The sequence below is a fragment of the Oncorhynchus mykiss genome, chromosome 2, assembly GCF_013265735.2.
Source record: "Oncorhynchus mykiss isolate Arlee chromosome 2, USDA_OmykA_1.1, whole genome shotgun sequence".
In the NCBI taxonomy this organism is placed as follows: domain Eukaryota; kingdom Metazoa; phylum Chordata; class Actinopteri; order Salmoniformes; family Salmonidae; genus Oncorhynchus; species Oncorhynchus mykiss.
This window is the reverse complement of record NC_048566.1, coordinates 29,654,194-29,662,659: the sequence shown is the minus strand read 5'-3', so window position 1 is coordinate 29,662,659 and position 8,466 is coordinate 29,654,194. Positions and strand designations below refer to the sequence as shown.

Below are 8,466 nucleotides of genomic sequence, written 5' to 3'. Positions count from 1 at the left end.
GGTGAGTTGAGAAGACAATCAGAAATATTGTTAGAATGGCTATATTTCATTTTTACATGTTTTGTTTGAGCTTCTTTTAAAAGCAAGTCGAATTGACCACGGTATTGTTGAATTTGATTTTCATAACAGCAAACTAGGACTGATGATTTGGTTAGATAAACTAGCAAGTCTGTTTGTTTGGTTACCATGGACACTATGTAGTAAACTTGCTAGCTACTTTAATGGATATCGAACACATTTCTAGAAACAAATGAACATATTTCTAGTGCCAAATGTGTTAAATTATATCCATGGTATAAAAGGGATAATCAATTTGTGGCTCTATGCACTCGGTAGAAAATAATGTACCTCCATGGACGGCCAATTCCACTCCACTAACGCTTGATGGAACACACCTTTCACGTCGTTCATTATTTTCCATCGAATGCATAGCCCCTCGTTGATTATCCCTTAATGTAGTATTGTAAATATTATACATTTGTAATAAGAGTAATAATGTATTGTATTATTGTATTTATAATGTAGGCTGTTGTTTTGTTTTCATGTAATTGTTTTATTCCTGTTTGGACCCCAGGTAGAGTAGCTGCTGCCTTGGCCTTGGGGATCCTAGTAAATACTAAATACTACTAGTCTAGGTGTTACCTATGAGCATGTATCCTGAGTGGTCTGGCTCTGAAGGCTTCATCAGACAATTCTTGCTGAGAACAGTGATGCTGCCCTTCTGCAGAATGGCGAAGGCAGCTGCTATGTCCTTGAAGATGTCCAGGGCATTGCCTGTGCCATTTACTTCCACTGCCAATACGATGGGGTGCTAGAGAGAGCACAAAGAGAGAACACAATGTCTTGGATGATGTTGTTGGTTCCAAATATGGTTTGATATACAATTTCATTAGAATAATCTGTTCTATAGTATTTAATTGGAAACTGATGTCCAGTTTAATTCCTTTATTGGACTGAATAGAATGGAGTAAACTGATAGACTTCAGGTTTCAGGCAAGGTTATTCATCACACCGAACAACCACTTTCTCTCATAAAATAAACTGTTATGTCTAAAATAACTAAGTCCAAAATAACAGCCCAAACAAAATGTGTACAAACAAAATATCTGTACAAACATGTTTTGAGACTCGGCTTGTTAGCAGTGTTTCTGGTTTCATTCAGGTAAATATACTTTTTGGAAGCAATAACGAATGCAGATATTATACCTCTCATCTATTCCTGTTTTTATTTCAATGATTTCAATGTTTTTAGTACAGTAAATAACCTTGAACTGAACATCATCTATTTCCCTGTAGCCAGACTGTCTCACCTCTGGCCACGATGTCCCCCTGGGCTTGGTAGTGCACCAGGTCAAACATCCAGAAGACCACCAGGTCCAGCGCCACCCCAGGCATCCTATGGCTATGTGCCTGAGAATGGACACTGCGCTGAGGGCAGCCGTCCACTGCTCCCTGGCCGTCAGGTACACTGAGACTAAAGGACAGAGATGGGTGTGTGGGAGGGGAGGTTAGGTGGGTGTTTTCACTGCCATGACATCAATGTTACACTGACTTTCTCTTTTCACCTTTCTAGATGTTTTTGTTGTTGTTCTCATTTTCTAACTTCTCTATATCCTTTCGCTCCCTACCTTTTCTATCAACACCCACAATGCTTCCTCCCTACAATCCATTTATCTTCTCCTCTTTCCTGTGCATTCTTCCTGCTCCACACACATGCTCTGATGTAGGTGCGGGCCTCTCTCTGGCTGAGCGGTTAGACAGGGGGTTTTCCCTCTCTAGCCAATCTCTCGTTGAGCTCCTCAAACTGCTCTGTGATGTAAGTGTTGTCAAAGTCATTCTGGTGCAGGTACTTATGTTTGTACAGGACAGCCCTAAAAAAACACACACACACACACACACACACACACACACACACACACACACACACACTAGAGCAGGGCAAACTCAAGGGAAACCCTGGTATAGAGTATACCGCTCCTTGTCAAACCTTGTTTGCATGACCCATGTGAATGAATATAGATAGACTCACCGTAGGTACATTAGCAGCAGAAGGAAGAGGCCTATGTAGGCTATTAGACCCATCACGTCCTAGAAACGTCCCAGCTCCACCGACACTTCCTCCATCATATGACACCTGTTGCACCGTCTGACTGCTGTTCACATTCATGTCAAAGTGCATAGGGGCCGATATGTTGAACTCAAACTCCTTCTTCATCTTCTCGAAAACTGCTATGGTTGCTAGAAGAGAGCAAAGAGGCACTTCAAGAATGTGCCACTGTGCATTTGTGACTGTTTAGATTGGCCATCAAAAAGGAGTTACAGTAGAATTATAATTGAAGAATGTTCTACCTTGGAATAGAGAAGTAGTAGAAACTATTATATAGGGCAAGGTTTTTTGTCCCTCTGGACTTTACTTACGGGCAGCAATCTATGTCTTCATGTGGACGACAATGTAAGAAGGGATGATGCAAAACAGCTGACCAACTGACATGAGAGGAATGCATTGATAATTACTGTTCTCATACCTACAAATGACATAACCTCTAGCTAATTTACGTGACAAATGCATCTCTGCATCACAGGCTCTAGTCATTGTCTCATAAAACCATTGTGAACGGTCATTAAAAGTAAACCCAAGTGTCATGTCAGGTTTATAAGACAGCATTATATAGGATTTATGACCCATAGTTTAGAAAGTGAAATGACACCATTCACTTTATGCTGAGAGCAGCATTCTAGATCTCCCAAGGGCCAGGAAGCGTGTTTCATCTCTGGCCCTCGGGTCATGTTTGGATTAAAAAGTCACCAGTGCCCGGCTGGCTCCTGGCTGGCTCCTGGCTGGCTCCTGGCTGGCTCCTGGCTGGCCCGAGAGCAGCGGTGGATATGAAACAATAATTCATTTGAAAAGAAAACAGGGGAGGCAGAGTGATGGAGGGTGACTCACGCCTGCGCTCCTCCTGGGAAATGTGAGAGGAAACATGAGGGCAGTGTGGGGCTGGAGGGTTTTAACTAGGCCTTGGCTCCTAAGTTACCCTGCCCTCCTAGGCTAAAGAATAACACAGAGCACCGCAGAGCACCTCAGAGCTTCCAGAGAGCTAAAGAGGAGGGCTGTGCTGTACCTCCACACTGATGTCAACCTCACAACAATGGGTGATCTATTTTTCCATGAGCTAACATATTTGTAGTCAGCAATTTTTCACCAAAATCGGAAAAAACAGGCTCGGGTGCAAAAAAAGGGGACATTTTAACTGAGTTTCAGAAGATTTTAAACTACTGACCACCCAGCTAGCTCATAATGTTCTGAGAACCATATGTTGTTTAAAGCTTGGCGAGAGCGTGGTTATCCTATGGTTATTTTGCATGCAATCTTCCCATAACTTTTCCTATAGGTTTCTTCATGGTTCTATTTAAAGTAATCTTCTCAAATTGTTCAGACAACGTTAAGAAACAATGTTCTTCTGTGGGAATTCCAATGTTTTCTACAGGTTTCCTAATGGTTCTAGTTAAAGTCATGTTCTCCGAATGTACAGAGAACATTAAGAAACAACGTTCTTCTATGTGAATTCAAGAACTTCAGCATAATGTTTTCTGCAAGTTCCCTCATGGTTCCATTTAATGAATTTTCTCAGAATGTTCAGCGAATGTTAGGAAATTAAGTTCTACTATTGGAATTCCAGTACTTCAGCATAACATTTTTTGCAGGTTTCCTCATGGTTCTATTTAAAGTACTGTTCTCAGAACAGTAAGAAAACTTTCCATAAAAACCACAAGAAAACATGAACGTTTAAAAAACAAACTTTCCATTCTCCGCATCAATAAAGCTCTCTCTATCCTCTATCTTGTTAAGTGTTTTCAGGTGTGTTGGCCACACCTGATCTTAATGAGTGCTTGTTTCCTTTGAAATAGAATCTGTTTGAATTTACAAAAATGTACGACTTTGTATTAGTAGAGAGTATAGAGAGCAGAAGATCATAGGTTTGAATCTCACTGACACCATGCCACAATAAAAAACAAATATGTTTGCATGATTAATGCCTAAGCAAATTAATTTACAAGTGTCCTATCTATGCTATGAGTTCAAAACAGTAAACCTAAGCTAGCAGTGTTATTAAAAGTCTTATTGAAACATGTTCTCAGAACGTTATTTAATTACCTTAAAATGACCTATAATTTCCGTTCGTTAATAAAACCTCCCAGGAAAACTTTCAGGAAACCATAGGAAAACTTTCTCAGAACCTCCCTGCAATCTGAAAATGTATGTTCCCAGAACAAGTGAAATTTTCACTTCTGTTCTCAGAACTTTTTCAAAAGCCTTAACGGTAAGGAAACTTATGGCTTCATTCCCACAACCAATGGGAAACCAAAAACGTACATTCCCAGAACTGCTAAGGAACCAAATGTGCTAGCTGAGAATGACTTAAAAACAGAGAACAAACATCTCAGATAATGTAATGGTTAGGAGGCAAGGAGTAATGGTTAGGAGGCCCTAACAAAGTTGTCCTTCATAATGGCTCTATAAGAGAAACATTAAGCGAAGACTGCGTCAATGACAATGCAGATATGACAACCTAATTATAACACTACCATAGATTTTCCTTTTTTAAACAGACACCTTCCACAGTGATTGATGTCCTTTTCACATTTCCTTTACTCTATTGATACAGCTGTATACTGTAAGTGCTAAAGCCTCCCAGGTTCCTACTCTTGCGATTTGAACCTGCTTCTCAGTGGACAATAATTTATTCATCTGACACTATGACAAACAGCTACCCTTCCTCTACTACTGACAGCTGATGGAAGTAAGGGTGAGTGAGGATAGTGATTCTACTGTATGATGGAATAACATGTCAACCAACCTCAAGCGAGACCACAGAGGGGACAGAACCCATCCACAATGTGACAAAGGAAGTTGAACACAGACAGGATCTCCATGCAGTCATCACGGGCATCATCAAATAGCTTGTTACACTTCTTACAGGGGGTACCCAGTTTGTCATTACACACCTCGCCAATGCCGACCAGGAAGTGTAACACGTTTCTCAGGGAACGAGCTGTAACAGGGGGCAGAGGGCACAGAAATCAATGGAAGGCTTCATTTGGAGAGTTAAATTGTTAGATACAGTAACTGTACTAACAGTGTCTTCAAATAATGACAGTGCTAGAATAAGCATGGCCCACAGACGTACCTGCTGGGTCTGGCTCGTGGCAGGTTCGGCCCCACACACCACGCTGTCCGCTGCACGGTCAAAGTTTTCCAGGGTGTTGGTCATGGGGCCCTGGACCAACATGGAGAAGATGAGGAACAGGAGGAAGTCCTTGCCCTTCACTGTGAGGAAATACAAAATAAAAAATTAAGTGCATTAGTGGTACCCAGAACAAGTTGGTGTACTGAGTATTGCATTGTAGGTCATTCCGTCCACTCGGGCGTTTCTCAATTTTTTTTTTTTCTTCCTGGAGTGGCAAAGGGGTGGGGGCAAGAACCAATCATGATGGCTGGCCATTGGGAAATCAGCAAACTGGATCACAAATAGCTTTGAAAATTGGCTTAACTACGAGGCATTGCGTTGAATAACTGTTTCAACTGTTAATTTGTATCTGCCCTAATTTATTAAAATAAATGAATTTGAAATGATCCATATGAATCCATATTCAAGTTAATGAGGATCTACACTGATCTCAAAAAACGACCCCTCAGAAGTAACGGAAAACTTTAACCCCTGAATGAACGCCTGGTCGGGTTCTTTGGCTAAGCAAAAACGACTCTAGCCATTATCACCTTGGCTGCTTTAGCTTTATTCACCCATCGATAAGGGACATACATAAATAACATTCTAGAACAATCACATGCCATAGCCTACAGCAATTAGCTAGCACTAATTAACACACTTGCTCAGCAGCAAGATTAAAAACTTGAGTTTATTTTCCTGTCAAGTCAAACAGCAGTTACCGACACATCTTCCACCTCTGCACTGCTTTTGTCAACTCAGGGGCGGAATGTGCGGAACACATTAGCCCATTTTTCCCCCCTCGAGGCCCCCACAATGTCCCATTTTTTCCCCCTTGAGGCTCTCATTATAAGCCAGATCATGATAATTTTGCACAAAAAAAGTTAGACAGGCCTGCTAGAAAGAATATGGACCAGCCCTTCTGGCATCTCCAAACTGACTGTCCTAAAGAGATTGAGCCAGTGGGTGAGCTACTTGTAAACGTGGAGGCGTCGCCACTTGCTCACGACTCCTATATGAAAGATAGCATACTTAGTGAATTTTTAGTAAATGTTTCTTTTCAAAGCAGGGGAAAATGTTAACAGGTTGGAGGTGCCTGTGGGGTATTCTGGCGTACTACAACCAAACAAAGGTTCATTCCCGGTGTGGTAATACTGATGATTTGTCGCCACAGATGGTATGTTTACATAGCAGGCTAAGATAACTAATGTGGCAGGTTAGGTGAATTAATGTAACAGGTTAGGAGAATGAGGTTAAGGTTAGGAAAAGGATTAGGGTTAGGCTTAGCTACAATGCTAGTTGTCAACAATTGTTGTCCCCGACCCTACCACTAGATTGAGCTGTAGGCCTCCTCCATCTAGCCACAATGGAAGAAATGTAAACAAACAATCTGTGGAAGACAAATCATCAGTATCATAACACTATGGTAACCATGTGATTTTGGAACTGTGAGCTTATTGGTCTGTTTTAATTAATTGTTTGTGTGCTCTAATTGATTACAGGTAGGCTATGACATGGACACAACTCCACTTGTTTCATACAAAATGGTGGTCTTTCCCTTCTACTGTATGTGCCTTCACCTGCCTGGGAAACAATATATCCAGTTTGCATCAATCCCGTTTGTCTCTCTCTGTTTGAAAGGCTGTGTTTAGACAGGCAGCCCAATTCTGATATTTTTTCACACTAATTGGGATTTTGACAAATCACATTAGATATTTTCAAATTTTTATTTTGGTAAAAAGACAAAATAGTGGGTTTAAAGAGATCAGAATTGGACTATCTGTCTAAATGTTGCCAAAGTGTTGATTTGACTGTTGGGCTGGGTGCATTTCAACGCACAGCACATATACTATTTTTTGTGGTATGGTTAAAACAATCTTCATATGTAGGCTATTCACTTGAACACAGCATTGGCATCATGAGTACAACATTCGCACGCACGCAGATGGAGAGGCCCGTGCCAAATGCTGAGAGGAAAGCTATGGTGATCATGGTACACACGCAATACCACAGCCCTTGGTTCTGTATGAACAGTGCAGTCATTCCGTACACAGGGGCGAGGAATAGGCCAACAAAAACCCACCCAAACTCTGCACGAGCCCACTGAGACGAGGATCACAGAAAGGTTTGGTCTTGCTTTCTGGGCAACGCCTTGGGCATCTGGGAACCCTGTCAAAAAGGTTAAATATTTAGGCTAAACTCACCCACCAATGACAACATTATGTAGTAAGCCTATGCATCTCAATAATGTAATTGTATTTCCTTACCGCTTGAGGACCACCCTCAAACGCTCCATCGCGGCTTGGGAGAACTTGCACAATTGGTGGCTGACTAAATACTTTTTTGCCCCACTGTATATAAGTTGTCGTTTTTCATTTGGGTTTTGTGGGTAGTTGTTTTCTGTTTAGTGTCTGCACCTGAGAACTGTTTTTTGCGGTGTTCAGTTTTATTTAAAAAATCATGAACGCCTACCACGCTGCACCTTGGTCTCCTTCTTCATCAGACGACAGACATTACGGCCCAGGATATCCTGCGCCGGCTCTGCGCACCATGTCTCCATTGCATCTGCACTGTCCAGTGCATCCTATGCTAGCGCCCCACATTTGCCGGGCGAAAGTAACCATCCAGCCAGGACGGGTTGTGCCAGCTCTACGCTTGAGACCTCCAGTGCGCCTCCACGGCCCAGTGTATCCGGTGCCTGCTCCATGCACCAGGCTTCCAGTGCATCTTCCCGGTCCGGTGAGACCTGTTCCGGTTCCACGTACCAGGCCTCCAGTATTCTCCCCAGCCTGGTAAGCCCTGTGGCAGCTCCACGCACCAGGCTTCCAGTACATCTCCTCAGTCCGGTGAGACCTGTTCCGGCTCCACGTAAGAAGCCTCCAGTGATGATCCATGGCACGAAGCCTCCAGTGATGATCCATGGCACGAAGCCTCCAGTGATGATTCATGGCACGAAGCATCCAGTGATGATCCATGGTCCGGAGCCTGTAGTGATGATCCATGGCAAGGAGCCTGCGGCGACGGTCCCCGGTCCGGAGCCTGCTGCGATGATCTGCGGCCTGGTTCCTCCAGTGAAGGTCCATGCACTAGGGCCGCCACCAAAGCGGAGGGATCTGCGGGTGGAGGGGGGTCTACGTCCCGCACCGGAGCCGCTGCCTTGAAGAGATGCCCACCCGGACCCTCCCCTTTAGATTCAAGTTTTGCGACCGGAGTCTGCACCTTTGGGTGGGGGGGGGGGGGG

The 8,466-nt window shown here is 43.1% G+C and overlaps 1 pseudogene; it reads right to left on the bottom strand.

Moving 5' to 3' along the window:
- Nucleotides 1-631: 631 nt before the first annotated feature.
- Nucleotides 632-7,785, bottom strand: LOC118936731 (annotated as a pseudogene).
- Between the last annotated feature and the right edge of the window lie 681 nt (nt 7,786-8,466).